At 43.4% G+C, this 16,155-nt stretch overlaps 1 protein-coding gene across 1 annotated transcript in view; it reads right to left on the bottom strand.

Moving 5' to 3' along the window:
• The window catches only part of STARD13 (StAR related lipid transfer domain containing 13), a 263,932-nt gene that overhangs the window by 209,882 nt on the left and 37,895 nt on the right, over positions 1-16,155 (bottom strand). Inside the window, exon 2 of the mRNA XM_044284955.1 lies at positions 2,508-2,541. The gene's annotated coding sequence lies outside the window, so the exon portion shown is untranslated. The remainder of the gene's footprint in view (positions 1-2,507; positions 2,542-16,155) is intronic.

Here is a 16,155-nt window from a genome sequence, read left to right as displayed (position 1 = left end):
GCGATAAATCATAAGGGAGCCTTCACACATGGCAGATTTTGTAGCAGAAAACTCTGCAACTGAAAATCAGTTCGATTCATTTCAACTGGGCAGCAAGCACATGGATTTCTGCAAGCTCCATTAAGATGAATGGAACTGACTTTTAGTTGCGGAATTTTCTGCTACAAAATCTGCCGCGTGTGAAGGCACCCTAAAAGTAACAGTAGGGTTTGAATCATGAAAATGTCACCAATGCTGAGAACAAGTCAACTTAAAAAAAAAATAAAATGAGACACCTGGGAAATTTAAAAAAGAATGGAAATTACAGCCATGTCCACAGGGCACTGCTCAAAGTTTTTGGGCTTTATGGCGAGTACAGCGTATGAGAAATTCCAGTAGTGCGATAGAGGATGAATGGAGTGGGTCCAGGAATGCTTGCCTGCGCTCCATTCAGATAGGAGAACAGGACCCCCATTCTAGAAATTTGTGGTGATGGTCCACACCAATCAGATAGTTATTCCCTATGCTATGAGTAAGGGATACATTTAAATTTGGTACAAAATCTTAATATGTATAACACAATAACATCCTGGACCCTCCAAAGTGGATGATGGTTGAAGGTCTCCAGTAGGGGACCTCTACTTTATTAATTTAGAATTTAGTAATTTTGTGTTTGAAATGGGTTTTCCAAACTCTTGAAGTTTAGAATTTGATGAGTGAATTTTACTGTTCTTAAATGCAAAGTTTTGACACCTTTGTGCAGATCCAGCACCTTCTGAATTCCTGCAATCCTTCATTGGATTACTCCAACATCCACAATCTTAAAAAGAGTGAGAACGTCACCAGCAGGCAGCAATAAGAAAGATGTGGTGAAAGAAGCATATCAGGCACTTATGACCGGACAGACGACACTAGCCAAGGATTAAGATTAAGCTTCTACAGACTGTGGGAAAGGAAGGTGGGTGCTATTTAATGTTATCTTTGGACAAGAAAACACAACGACCCTTTGAATAAATGCAAGTGACAAGTTATTACAATGAAATTTGGACAGAGATCAACCCTTGAGCCGCAAGTTTTCTAAGCATTGAAGAACTTTTTCTAAGAAGTGCTCCAGTTTCATAGCTGTTGATGAACCAGAAACACCAGCCAAGTGGTGACAAAAACATGTAGAAGAACAGTATAATGCCTTAGTATGTGCACAGGTGACATTTTACATTTAGCATAAAAAAAAGCAAGAGTAATAAACGAATAACAACACAACATTTGGTGGGTACAAGATCTCCTTATGGAGAGCGCCTTAATCGGCGTAAGGAATCGTATAGGCTGGACAATGCTCCTCTGGAATTCTAGGAAGTAGGTACGCAATTGAGCTCTTAGCAAGCTCTGTCCGGGGGTAGCTATACTATAAGATAGCTGTTTTGGGGTGATTGCCCCTCATCAGTGCAGAGCATAGAGTACTGGCTTAACTGGGTGAGAGGCCTAGGCCGGGATCTGGGGAGTACATCTCTCCTTAATGAGGGTGTGAGAGGCAGAGCTTGCTAACCGCCTATTTGCATACCTTCTCCCCAAAATTCCAGAGGAGCATTACCTGGCCTATAAGACTCCTCATGCCGATTAAATAATAGCATGACTTTGTATATGGTTTACTCAAAAGCTTTTGCTTAGTGATAGCCTTTTTCTGGCAGGCATATAAGGGACGCTAAATGATAACAGATTATATAGTGCCATGTAGTCTAGTAACACTAGCAGAATGCTAATAGCATTATGTTACTCATTCTACCGTTGGCATTCATTTTGTATTTCTATTTTTTCCCTTCTTCAGTGTTACAGGTTGTGAACAAAACGCTTGGACCACGAGTTGAGTCTCAGATAGTTGGGAGGCAGATTGCTGCAGCAATAACCTTCTCTCACTGTTGCCTGTTAAAGGGGTTTTCTGAATGTTTTATATTGATGATCCTCTGGATAGGTCATCAGTATCTGACCCCCGCCAATCAGCTGTTTGAGGAGGTCGCAGGGCTTTGTTGAGTGCCGCAGCCTTCTCGCAGCTTACCCTAGGCCAGTGATGTGACATTCATCTGTCACATGGCCTAGACACAGCTCAGCCCCACTCAAGCTCTGAGGAGGGCTCAGTGAGCGCTGCAGCCTCCTCAAATAGCTGACAGGTGTGGGTCCCAGGTGACGGACCCCCACCGATCAGATACTGATGTCCTATCCATTCCTGAGGATAGATCTTCAGTATAAAAAGTTAGAAAACCCCTTTAAAGTTTTCCAGATTCAGGATACTAATGGTCTATTAGTCTGATGATCAGCTTTTTGAAGGGGCTGTACCACTCTTGCAAATGCGACTGTTTCCATGGGGCAGTCTGCCTGCACGCCATCTATGTAGAAGTGGCAATGTAGAGCACTGGTCCTTTTTTCCATCCGCTTGAATGTGACAAAAATGCAAGTTAGATCACTTCTCGTTCATTTTCCAACCACCAATAGTCAAAAGTATTCCACCATACCTACAATAATATTAAAGCACTTACCGGCCACTTTATAGTCCAGTGTGTCACCATACACCTAGGGTAAAAAAAAAAATACCATAAATACCTGCCATTTCAATAGTCAATAACATTGGTTTAGTAACACCTAACATGTATTTTAATAGTGCAGGTGAGGACAAGCAGTGACCAGATACCTCAGTCACCTCTGCTACAAATTATCTCTCAGTATCAGGTAAGAGGAATAAATCCTGTTCACTCTATCCATCTTGCAGACCCTTTTCCAGGATTTTGGCCATTTTTAATTACCCCCCTGTAGCGTGTTACCTAATGAAAAAAAGGATACTCACCTTCTCCTTGCCACTCCATTTTGGCACCTTGGCCCTTTTTGGTGATCTTCTGGTCCCCAACTTGTGTACTTCCAACCAGGGTTTGGATGGGGTCATGTTCACCTCTGCAGCCAATGACTGGGCCCAGTGATTATGTGTGCCCAAGGAGCATGTCATTGTTGGGTTGCATGCCACTTGGGGACACGTCACTGCTGAGAGCAGTCATTGGTTGCAGAGACGCACATGGCACAGTCCGTACTCTGACAAGAAGTACACAAGCCGGGGACCGGAAAATCATCACATGGAGTTAAATGTTAAGATTTATTGTTAAAAATGTTTATTTTTTTATGTACTGTGTATCCCAAATGGTTGTGTATGAACAACAAACAGTTAAAGGGGTTATCCTAGAAAACATAATGATGACTTATCAGGATAGTTCATCATTATCACATCAGCGGAGGTCCAAGTCCCGGCACCCCCACCAATTAGCTGTTTGAGCGAGCCGCTGTCCTCACCAAAGCTCTGGTCTGCAATGCAGGATCCCACCAGCTTTCCAAGGACATTGTATAGTGGCAGTGCTTGGTATTGCAGCTCAGCCCCTTGACTTGAATAGGGCTGAGCTGCTCCTAGGCCATGTGATTGATGAACTTGTTGTCACTGGCCTAGGGAAAGCTGAGAGAAGGCCGCGAGGCTCAAGGCAACTTCTAACAGCTGATCGATGTGGGTTTTGGGTGTCGCACCCCCGCAGATGTGATACTGATGACCTATCCTGAGGATGAGTCATAAATATATTTTCCTGGATACCCCCTTTAACCCTGGCAGTCTTAGCCTAGTTTTCAGGGTGACAAAAACCACTAAGAAAACCGCTATAGGAATGTACCTCCAAATGAATAAAATGAATAGAACAATTTTATTGTGAAAAACACACAAACACAAACATTTAAAAATTGCATACAATAAAGGGTGTGCTGGTATAAATAAGACCAGGCACAGGCAATAGCTCACCAAAGTCCACAAATAAGGAACAATCATGTACAGTCCAGGACAATATCAGACTCAAATCAAATCAAATATCAAGGAAATCCTGATAATGCACCATCAATGAAAGTAGCACAATACCTTAAAATGAAATGAAATAAAATACGACCCAAACTGTTAGGTAAGCATTGTCAGAGAGACTTCCCCACGCGTAACGCCATGAAAGCCCTTTGCCTGGTTTTATTTATACCGGCACACCCTTTATTGTATACAATTTTTAAATGTTTGTGTTTGTGTGTTTTTAACAATAAAATTGTTCTAATAATTTTACTCATTTGGAGGTGCATTCTTATTGCGGTTTTCTATGTAGTTTTTGTATATTATAGTGTATAAACTGTTTTTGCACTCCTGTTTATGGTCAGTGTGCCCCCTCTGTCTAGTATTATCATAGTTTTCAGGGTGATGGACTGCTCCCGCCTACTGAGCCTACTGGCTAGTGTGAGTCTTAGCTGAGCAAAGCTAGAGGCAAGACCTGCATGTGTGAGCTTCTGCCATGTAGGCCCAAAGAAGCCTTATCCAAGAAACATCATTCCTGAGACTGAAAACCTGCGAGAGGATGACTTAACTGAAACTAGCCTGGAGGAAAAAAGAAAAGAGATTCACAGAAGGTCTGAAACCACCAAGGTTGTTGCTGGATTCAGACAGTAAGGTATCACACGTTTATGGCAATAAGACTTTACTGCTGTGAAAAGGGAATAGTGGTTTGGTGCCCACAAAACTTTGAGGCAGGCTGGCCATTCGGATCTAAGCACCATGCAACTGGGAACTGCAAAGTACAGTGCTCGACTACCATGGAAATGAACGGAGTGGCTGCATGCATTTCAAGGTGGCTGCAGGGGGTACAGGGCCCCCATTCTCGTGATCAGTAGGGTTGAGCGAACCCGTGGAAGTTCAGGTTCGCCAGGTTCCGCCGAACTTCAGGTCAAAGTTTGGATTCGGGACCCGATCTTGACCCGGACCTTATTTAAGTCAATGGGGTCCCGAAATTCACTTTATTATTTTCTGTTATAACATGGTGACGTCACCGCAGGTCCTTTTGCAGGTCCTGAAGAAAAGAAGATACAGGCTGCGCGATCAAGTGGATGAGGTGAGTTGCTTTTTTTATTTTTAACCCCTTAAATAGACATTTTATTCAGCTTTCTGTTTTAAGAATGCTATTATTTTCCGTTATAACCATGTTATAGAAGGTTATAGAAGGTCCTTCTATCTTCATTCAGTAGGACGTGCTGTGACATCACCGCAGGTCCTGAAGAAAAGATACCAGTTGCGTGATCAAGTGGATGAGGTGATTTTTATTTTTTTTACCCCTCAATAGACATTTTATTTAGCATTCTGTTTTAAGAATGCTATTATTTTCCATTATAACCATGTTATAATGGAAAATAATAAGATCACCCGAACACCGAACCCGAACTTCAGTGATAAAGTCCGGGTTCGAGTCCGGTTACCCGAACTCACAAAGTTTGGAACTTTGCAGTTCGGGTTCGCTCAGCTCTAGTGATCAGTTATCCCTGCCGTAGTACCCACACTGATCTATTAGTTATCCCCTAACCTAAAGGTAGGGGATAACTTGAAACAACCAGAATACCCCTTTAATCTCCAGTTATATTGATTTATTACATTCCACACTGTATTGATTCCCCAGGTCTTCCTTCATGCCTAGCTTTTCCTATCTATATCAGTTTCAGCAGCACACACGACAGATTCGTTTTCAATGGACCAAAAACTGAAGCCAAATGTATCCAAAAAGATCCCACTGGTCTGTCCAGTGCCTATTTGATGGAATAGAACCTAAGTGATGGCAAAAATTACAAATTGGTCATTGCTAATTGGTTTGTTTTTAGTTTCTATGTATGCCATGTTAAAATTAACATTTATAAAAATAATTTCATCCCAAAATGTATATCATAGGCCTGGCGTGGTTTACCCATTTTGGGCCGCCTCCTTCCATTTGCCCTGACTAGCCCCTCTTTCATGTTTCATCCCATATTTATTTTTTTCTTTCTGGTAAATATGAAAGAAAACTATACCAAATATATAGTATAACACCCCTAGTCACTCATAGTATATAGTATACAACACCCCACTGTATGCAGTATATAGTATAACACCCCACAGTATACAATATACAGGTACTGTAACATCCCACAGTATGCAGTATATAGTACAACACCCCACTCTATATATAGTATAACTCCCTGCAGTATACAGTATATAGTGTAACAGCCACACAGAATATAGTATAAGAAAACCCATAGTATACAGTATATAGTATAAAATATCCACAGCTGAAAATCTGGCAAGTTTGCTTTTGCTTCTCCAGCAGATTCAACCTTGTGAGAATAAAAAGCAGTCATGTGCTGCCTGATCTCCTATAGCACCTATAGACTGGTATAAACCTCCAGTTTTATGCAGAGATTTTTTTTAACCTTATGTATTAATTAGGGCTGCAACGATTAATCGACTTTATCGATAATATTCGATAACGGGATTCATGTCGACGAATCCAGTTATCGAATAATCGCCGATCCGTTGCTATGCGGGCAGGCGGTTTAATCAGCGCATCTTTATTTTACCTTACAATGAAGCTCCAGTAACAGGCAGAGCGGACGGCGACGTAACGTCACTTACTCACGTGACGCGCCTGCTCTGCCTCCTTCATTCATAAAGTGGGCGGAGCAGGTGCGTCACGTGAGTGAGTGACGTTACGCCGCCGCCCGCTCTGCCTGTTACCTGAGCTTTATTGTAAGGTAATAAAGATGCGCTGAGTAAAAGTTACTGCCGGAATAGTCTACTGTGAGCAGCGGGGCCGGGGCTGTTATGGGGAGGGGGATCTGTGTATGGCACTGTTATGGGGAAGGGGATCTGTGCACTCTTATTGGGAAGGGGATCTGTGCACAGTTATGGAGAGGGGGATCTGTGCACCGTTATGGGGAGGGGGATCTGTGCACCGTTATGGGGATCCCCCCCCCATATCAGTGTCATCCACAGATTCCCCTCGCTATAACAGTGCACAGATCCCCCTCCCCATAACAGTGCACAGATCCCCCTCCCCATAACAGTGCACAGATCCCCTTCCCAATAAGAGTGCCATCCACAGATCCCCCTCCCCATAACAGTGCACAGATCCCCCTTCCCATAACAGTGCCATCCACAGATCCCCTCCATAACAGTGCCATCCACAGATCCTCTCCATAACAGTGCCATCCACAGATCCCCTCCATAACAGTGCCATCCACAGATCCCCTCCATAACAGTGCCATCCACAGATCCCCTCCATAACAGTGCCATCCACAGATCCCCTCCATAACAGTGCCATCCACAGATCTACCATAACAGTGCCATCCACAGATCCTCTCCATAACAGTGCCATCCACAGATCCTCTCCATAACAGTGCCATCCACAGATCCTCTCCATAACAGTGCCATCCACAGATCCCCTCCATAACAGTGCCATCCACAGATCTACCATAACAGTGCCATCCACAGATCCTCTCCATAACAGTGCCATCCACAGATCCTCTCCATAACAGTGCCATCCACAGATCCCCTCCATAACAGTGCCATCCACAGATCTACCATAACAGTGCCATCCACAGATCCTCTCCATAACAGTGCCATCCACAGATCCCCTCCATAACAGTGCCATCCACAGATCTACCATAACAGTTCCATCCACAGATCCCCCATAACAGTGCCATCCACAATTAGTTTTAATATGGCCTTTGAACATCATTTTTCAAGTAAAATCATATAAACCTCTTTGTTTTGTAATTTTGGTGTTTTTTCCCGATTAATCGATTAAATTATCGACAACTATTCAAATAATCTTTAGCAGCAGCCCTAGTATTAATACATAAACCATAAGAAAATAAATTGCAGGATGAATCAGCTGACCAATTATGGAGGTATTTTCCGCTAGATGCACTGCTTCTAGGGAAAACATGGCACCATATATCAGCATGCCCCCTGTATATAGTGCCAGGTTATGTGCCCCCTGTATGCAGTGCCAGGTTCTGTTCCCCCTGCATATAGTCCCAGGTTCTATCCCCTCTGAATATAGTGCCAGGTTCTGTCCCCCCTGAATATAGTGCCAGGTTCTGTCCCCCCTGAATATAGTGCCAGGTTCTGTTCCCCCTGAATATAGTGCCAGGTTCTGTCCCCCCTGAATATAGTGCCAGGTTCTGTTCCCCCTGAATATAGTGCCAGGTTCTGTCCCCCCTGAATATAGTGCCAGGTTCTGTCCCCCCTGAATATAGTGCCAGGTTCTGTCCCCCCTGAATATAGTGCCAGGTTCTGTCCCCCCTGAATATAGTGCCAGGTTCTGTCCCCCCTGTATATAGTGCCAGATTCTGTCCCCCCTGTATATAGTGCCAGGTTCTGTGCCCCCTGTATGTAGTGCCAGGTTCTGTGCCCCTAAACACTCTAGAAGGATACTCGCCTGTCTCGATCCCACATTGTAATCCATCGATGCAAACCTCTTTTTGTCAGGCCTGCTCCTGCAGAGCATTGCAGTTGGTGCAATGACTACAATTTGCTGCCTACATAACCAAAAAGCGCAGACTGGCATGGCAGGCAACTAATGGTTCTCTTGTTCCACCAGTGCTGAGGCAGTTGCTCAATTGTATCTATGTCCCATAAGCTTAGGTACCATTCAGTGCAGTAGTACCTGGAACCTGGGTGACCAAATGCCTGAAAAAGGGGGTCTAAAACCCAGGTGAAACGGGGAAAGTTGAGATTTCGGGCAAGTGTGTGTGTTTGCTGGAGGCAATACTGATACACAAGGCAGCTTTCAGACACGGGGCTCATGCTTGCCGCCCCTCACTTAAACACACAAATTGGTCCAGGAGACTTTTGCACCACTGTGCTGTCTTGCCTTGACACAACTCCATGCCACCTAAGATACAAAGGAATTAAGTTATAGGAAAATCCTCTACCAAGTCTACTGCCAATGCAATAGGAATAATTTGTTTCCCTGTCATCTTCTGGAGTTAAAGTATGAGAGCTGTATACATCACTAAGGGCTCTTTCACACCTGCTTTATTGTCTTCCGGCATAGAGTTCCGTTGTCGGGGCTCTATGCCGGAAGAATCCTGATCAGTTTTATCCTAACGCATTCTGAATGGAGTGAAATCCGTTCAGGATGCATCAGGATGTCTTCAGTTCCGGAACGGAACGTTTTTTGGCCGGAGAAAATACCGCAGCATGCTGCGCTTTTTGCTCCGGCCAAAAATCCTGAAGACTTGCCGCAAGGCCGGATCTGGAATGAATGCCCATTGAAAGGCATTGATCCGGATCCGGCCTTAAGCTAAACATCGTTTCGGCGCATTGCCGGATCCGACGTTTAGCTTTTTCTCAATGGTTACCATGGCTGCCGGGACGCTAAAGTCCTGGCAGCCATGGTAAAGTGTAGCGGGGAGCGGAGGAGCAGCATACTTACCGTCCGTGCGGCTCCCGGGACGCTCCAGAGTGACGTCAGGGCGCCCCAAGCGCATGGATGACAGTGATCGCATGGCACGTCATCCATGCGCATGGGGCGCTCTGACGTCATTCTGGAGCGCCCCGGGAGCCGCGCAGACTGTAAGTATACCGCTCCCCCGCTCCCCGCTCCTACTATGGCAACCAGGACTTTAATAGCGTCCTGGGTGCCATAGTAACACTGAAAGCATTTTGAAGACGGATCCGTCTTCAAATGCTTTCAGTACACTTGCGTTTTTCCGGAACCGGCGTGTAATTCCGGCAAGTGGAGTACACGCCGGATCCGGACAACGCAAGTGTGAAAGAGGCCTAATACCAAATGTCTTGATTTATATTAGTCAGATATATTTCATATGACACATCCTGGTCCTGAAATACGGTCTATGACTGATTGATCCGATCTCCCCTTCATTACACCTAAGCCATATGTTGATATAAGAAGGAGCTGTCTACCTGACGTTCCCGAGTGAGACCACTTGTGCTGATCCATCCCAGACACCGCCACTAATCCTACAGTTAGTTCCCTTCCATCACTGAACCTCAACTTCACCTAAAAAAGCTCATTTACGTGACCCATAAACCACTTCAACTCTAATCCTTAAGCAAATATTTTCTCTAAATAAAGCTGAGATTTTTTTACAGCCCTTCACTGGGAGATTAACCTCCCGTCTGTCCTTATTCACATTGGTTCAGAAAAAGTATTCTTAATGTTCAAATTATTCACTTAGAATCAATGTCATAACATAGTTATATCTACCATAGTTTCCATCTACTAACTCACAAGGGAGGTTTCAGCAAAGAAAGCTTAGAAAATTAAAAATGAAGACATCATCCATCGTAATGGTGAATATAATTTTTTCTTATGCATCACTATTTCATATGAGATCACTACCAGCCTTAAAGCAGCTCTGTCACCAGGATCAACCCTATTAAACCAGACATACTGGCTGGTAGGACTCATCATGCAGATTAAAACAATACCTTTCTTTTGTCTGTACACTGATGAGCAAACGGTTAACAATGTTTTGAACTTTGGACTTTCAGGCTCCATATCTCACCATCTACTACAGCTTTGAATGTGAGACTACCATCATTTTATAGACAATCATCTTAATTATCTCAAACATAAATTGGACTTGCAAATATTTAGCGTATGATTAGTTATGCAGATTCTTGTCATGTAACTGCATTGTTACTGTTTTGCTCCTAAAATTCAAAATTTTTATTTTTTATTATTTTGTATTTTAGCTTTCAACGCTGCCTAAATCCTTCGGGGCATGCTCTTGATCAGATTCAAGCATGTCTCGACCAAAATCTGTTCCCAGGTCTCTTCTACACATTCCCAATGATGGTGCATACTTGTCAACTGCTTGAGTACGAATACAGCTTTTTCTTCAACTCTACCAATAAGTGTTTGATTGGGTTGTGGTCTGGGGACTGTGGGGGCCAATCCAGCACCTCTACTACATTGTTATTGAACCATTTTTTTTGCCAATGTCTACGTATGCTTCGGGTCATTGTCCTGCTGGAACACTATGTTGTCCTTTTCATACTCATAGTACTCGAGTGTCCCAAGTAACTAGTCTTGTAGGATACTCACCTATAGATTAGCATTGAGACCGCTATCGATCCTGGTCAAGTATCCAACGCCTATGGCTGTGAAACAACCCTGTATCCTCAGGTTTCCTCCACCAAACTTGACAGTTCCTTCAATTTTGACAGTTCCTTTTCCCTTGTTTCTTCCATACCCATTTGCACCCATCAGAGCTCAGTCTATTAACTTTTGCCTCATCGCTCCAAATCACCCGTTTCAAATCTTCTACTGTCCACTGTTCATACTTTTTTGAAAACTCGAGCCAACACTTCTTATGATGATATTGAAGTCGAGGCTTCTTCACCTTTTTTCGGGCCACCATTCAAAACTTGTGTAATGCGTTCACATGGTGCTTGCATGAATGTCTGTGATCTCACTATTACGAAGCATAGGAGCCACCTCCACTGCAGTGTTTGTCACGCCAGAACTGATAAACCTTGTGATGAGCCGACTTGTTGACTCCGATATTTTGCCTGGACGTCCACCTTTTGACTTTGGAATGGATGGACAGACTTAATTTCATATTCTTCCAACTGTCATGGCGCTCACATGATGCAGTTTGGCAATTTTATTGTCCGAGATACCGCTATCGATGAGCTGGATGATTATGTTTCTGTTTTCTTGGGAAATCTTCTTCATGGCTGCTCCTGGATTCGAACCAGCAACCTTTTGCTTAGGAATCAGCCTAATAACACAATGAGCTGTTAGGTAATGTGAGAACAGGTTGTAATTTGTAGTATAGAAGAAGAAAAAGGATTGATCAACCACCAGGAGCAAAACAGTAACAATGCAGTTACATGACAAGAATCTGCATAACTAATCATATGCTAAATAGTTGCAAGCCCAATTTATGTATAAGATAGCCAAAATGATGGTCTATAAAACGATGGTAGTCTCACGTTCGAAGCTCTAGTGGATGGTGAGATATGGAGCCTGAAATTCAAAAGTTCTAAACATTGTTACCCTTTTGCTCATCAATGTATGTTAAACAGCTGCAGAGATATCTCCAATTTTATTCATATGCAAATGAACAGGTTTGAGCACCAGGTGGCAGGGCTGAATCATTTGAGCACTGCTTTGTAACACCCCTTGTGCTTGGACAACCCCCCCATTACCACATAGAGAAAACAAGTTTTTCTATGCATATAAACTAACCCATATTATTGGTGTCTTTATAAACATATATTTTGGTTGTGGATAAAGCAGTAATATGTAGATTAGCTTTCTAAGGATACCTCAATGTGGTAAAGCTATAGTAAATAATGTATATGATATGTAGATTCTAGGACACAGCTCTGCCCTCAGCATGTCTAACCCTGTCAATCAAGTGGAGGGGGGGATGGAGTGTGCAGAACACAGAGGGTGTTACAAAGCAGTGCTCAAGGGATTCAGCTCTGCCCCCTGGTGCTCAAACCTGCTCAATTGCATATTACTAAAAATGCAGATATCCCTGCAGCTATTTAGCATACAGACCAAGGAAATGTATAGTTTTAATCAGCATGATGATCCCTACCAGGCAGTATGCCTGGTTTAATAGAGTTAATCCTGGTGACAGAGCTGCTTTAAAGGGGTTGTGCCAAGTTTTAAGTATCCATAGGTTAGGGGATAACTAGCTGATCACTGGGGGTCTGACTGCTGAGACTACCACCAATCACAAAAATGAGGGGTCTTGTTCACCAGTTCTGATGGATAGGGGACAAGGTATAGACTTGGCACAACGTGTTTAAAGGGGTTTCCAGTTTTATACCCCATTTTAAATTTTGGCAGGACAGTTGTGTGCCTAAATATACACAAACACTCACCTGCTACCCTTCACTCTATGCTCTTTAATGGAGTTATGTGCATCGCTATAGCCATTCACTGGTCTGGCATGGAGATATATCATCAATAACGCCAGTGAATGCCTGCAGTGGAGCACATAACCCTACCCAGAAGTTTACAATCCCTGTTGCCAATTTAATCGTACATTCCCCACAGAAATAACAAAGGAATATCACAAAGTGGGAGATTTATCATACAGGGAATTTTTAACCTCATCTTTGCTGGTATCTGTGTTGCTGTAATTTGTGCCAAATGTATCTAATGTCACAGATCATATATTTTCAGCATTCTCCAACTTTAGAGGTCAACATCCCCCACGCCCTACTAGTTCCCCGCTCAAGACCCAGTTCTAGGAGCCAAATGGAGAGGTGTTATGTTGAAACAGGTCCTGCTCCAGACCCAAACTATCCATGCATTACATCATGATCAGCCACTCAGTGGTTGTTTGAAAGGAAATAATTTGATGTTATCTGATGTTTGAAAGGAAATGTATGGTCAGACATAACTTATGTGGATTGGTGGAGGTTGGGAAAACAAGACCTGGGGTGATTATCTGAATATACAAAAAATTTAAATAAAGAGAGAAAAAGAAATAAAGGATCTTTCTTCACAAGACTACCTCTTTAAAGTGATATTCTGTTAGGTTTTTCTTACATTGGCTGTGTTGTTTCTACCTGTGAAGCTAGGAATTGTTGTTTCTGGCCCTTTAAGTTTCCTAGATACAGTATGTGATGACATAGAAATATACCACCTAAGTAGGGGTGAGACGTAGCTCTTCCCGTTATACTGCCTGAAAAATGTATGGTACCTCTATAATGCAGCTCATATATTGAGAGTCTTGACAATTTATATTCAATATTGTTTACAAAGTTCCAGAAATATCTGTCATATTCAAGAATCTGGCAGCGGTGATTTGTACCTGTCTTGAATTCTGTTGTGGTAACTACAACTATACACAAATGGCAGGTGGAGAGAGACTCTTTTGATGGCTGCTACACGTAAGAAGAAACAGTAAACTGAAGATGTAAAGGTCATAAAGATAGCTGCAAGCCTGAATATGGTATATATTCTATCTATTATTTGTCCACACTTTTTCTACCTGTTTTTTTTTTTTTTTTTTTAAATCTTCGAAAACCACCCGTTTAAAAAAAAAAATTCATTGGAAGGATTTTGTGTGGTGGGCAAGCACGAGCTTATCTACTCAAAAGTAAATTCTTGAAATAAATATTTTATAAATGTGATATCTCTGTCAATGGTGCTCTAAACATGTTCATATACCATTTTAAATCTGCATTTGGTCTTGTATTATGTCTCGTACAGATGTCTTCACCATCTGGATCTGAGGATCTAAGCCCACCCAGAAGGAGAAGGCGAATTGCGCAGCCAGTAAGCATAACAAGCAATGCTTGGAGTTTGAAATACAGTTGTATTCTTTGCATTAATTAATATGTACTTTACTGTAGTCGTCTTCATCATCTGTGGAGGAAGAGCATCACTCCTCTGACGGGGCCTCAGCCGCATCAAGGGAAGGTGAACCAAGCAGGGACCAGGGCCGGCAAGAAGTAAATATATTTATATATATTCTCTTTAAAAAAAAAATGATGGTTTGTTAGGAACCTGCACCTAGAGCCGCCAGGCAGGATCCCCGAGTCTCCTCCAGAGTTCGTGGGAGAGCCAGTTGTGGTCGGAGACATGTAGTATCGAATACGCAGTTCTAATTTGCATTTGGTTTGTGGACTTTCACTAAATTTAGTTTTTCTGTTTCTTCCAGGGTTTCAGAGTCTCCACCAGGGAAAATGAGGAGTTCGTTGTCCGTCACATCTATAATGAACTCCTCATCCAACTGGTGGAGGCGCGTTCCGCTTCATGGGACTACACTGACCGCCACTATGCCGAACATCAGCACACCCAGCGGCTCTGGAGGGAGATCGGTGAGGCATTATTCACCACCTGGGGGGATCTCACCGTGGCAGCTCAGAGGCAATGTTAAAAGTACAGCAATATGTCTTTTTACCACATTCATATTGTTGTTAACCTAACTGCATGCAATTTTTTTTTCCCACACAGTTCAAAAGGTTCTCATTCGGTGGCGGTCAATCAGGGACCACTTCAAGAGGGATTACAACCAGGAGGTTCAGGCCCCGAGTGGATCCGCAGCAACCTCAAGGCCACCATATATGTATAGTGCAGCCTTGGGGTTCCTAAGATGGACGCTGGCACTAGGAAGGTAATTTTTATTTTTTTTCTAAAGGACTGGAAAAAGCGTTTGCTTTCCTCTCCCTCTGACACAGAGAAGGGCTTGGCCCCTTTGTTTCAGGCAGCCCCCTACGGTCGGAGGTAGCCATAGCATAGAACCTAAATTCAGTATTTGAAGGCCAATTATTAACTTTTTTTTTTCCTACAGAACTGCCAGCAGCACTCAGGGGCGCCTGACCCACCTCTTGAGGCAGACCCGGAACAGACCGCCACCCCCAACCGACCCTGTCATGAAGCTGCTCAGGACAATCCTGGTCCCCTACAAGGGTCCCTATTTTCAACAGAGGCTCTTAAATTTCCACCAGAATTTGAGAGCCCTGTTGAACAGCCAGAGATCCGGTAGTTAATGAGGGATGACATTAAATGTTGCTGGGAGGGGGCGCAGTCGGCAAGTCAACTCAGCCCTCACAACCTTTATGCGCTAAGCTTAATCCCTGTGATGGACCAAATGTTGCCCGAGCAGGTGCATGAGTTCAAAAACATGGTTGAGAACGGGTCGTGGGAAATCTTGCACCGCCCCCATCCCGCACCCACCCAGCATACCACACCTACCCCTCATCCCACACCTATCCCCCATCCCCTTTCCGACAACCTTCCCATTCCCGAACACCATCCCATTCTCACCCCCTGAGCATGTGTTCCCTTCTGCCTCATTTTCGTCTTCTCCTCCACACTATCTTCCTCCCACTTCTTTCCAAACTCTCTCCTCCACACATGCTCAAAAACCCTCCAGTTCTGTCCCTTCCTCTCTCCACACCCCACAAATTCATCCTGCATCCTTTCCTGGGGCACGTCATTTTTATTCAGCCTACATGGAGGACGGGGGGCTAGCATTGCCAGCCCTAGACAGTCCACACCTCGATGGTCCATGTATCTGGCTAGCTAAGACCCGTCCTAGGTTGCTAGTATAGCTTATATGTGTATTCAGCTAGACCTGCCAATAGCCTTAATACAGTTCATATGTTTATGTGTTAAAGACAAAAGCAGAGTTATTTACTGCGACATCATGTTTTGGATGTCATATTACTGTTATATTTTGTGTTCACAGAAGCAGAAAAAGATAATATGCCTTTAAGATTCATTTTGTTATATAAGGTAAGCTCAGTGACACAGCAGAAATAACAGAAAGTATAGTGTTAATCTGTTGTTGCTGGGCAGAAGTTTAGACCAATCACAG

This window comes from Bufo gargarizans, chromosome 3, assembly GCF_014858855.1.
Source record: "Bufo gargarizans isolate SCDJY-AF-19 chromosome 3, ASM1485885v1, whole genome shotgun sequence".
Classification (NCBI taxonomy): domain Eukaryota; kingdom Metazoa; phylum Chordata; class Amphibia; order Anura; family Bufonidae; genus Bufo; species Bufo gargarizans.
This window is presented reverse-complemented; position numbering and strand designations above follow the sequence as displayed.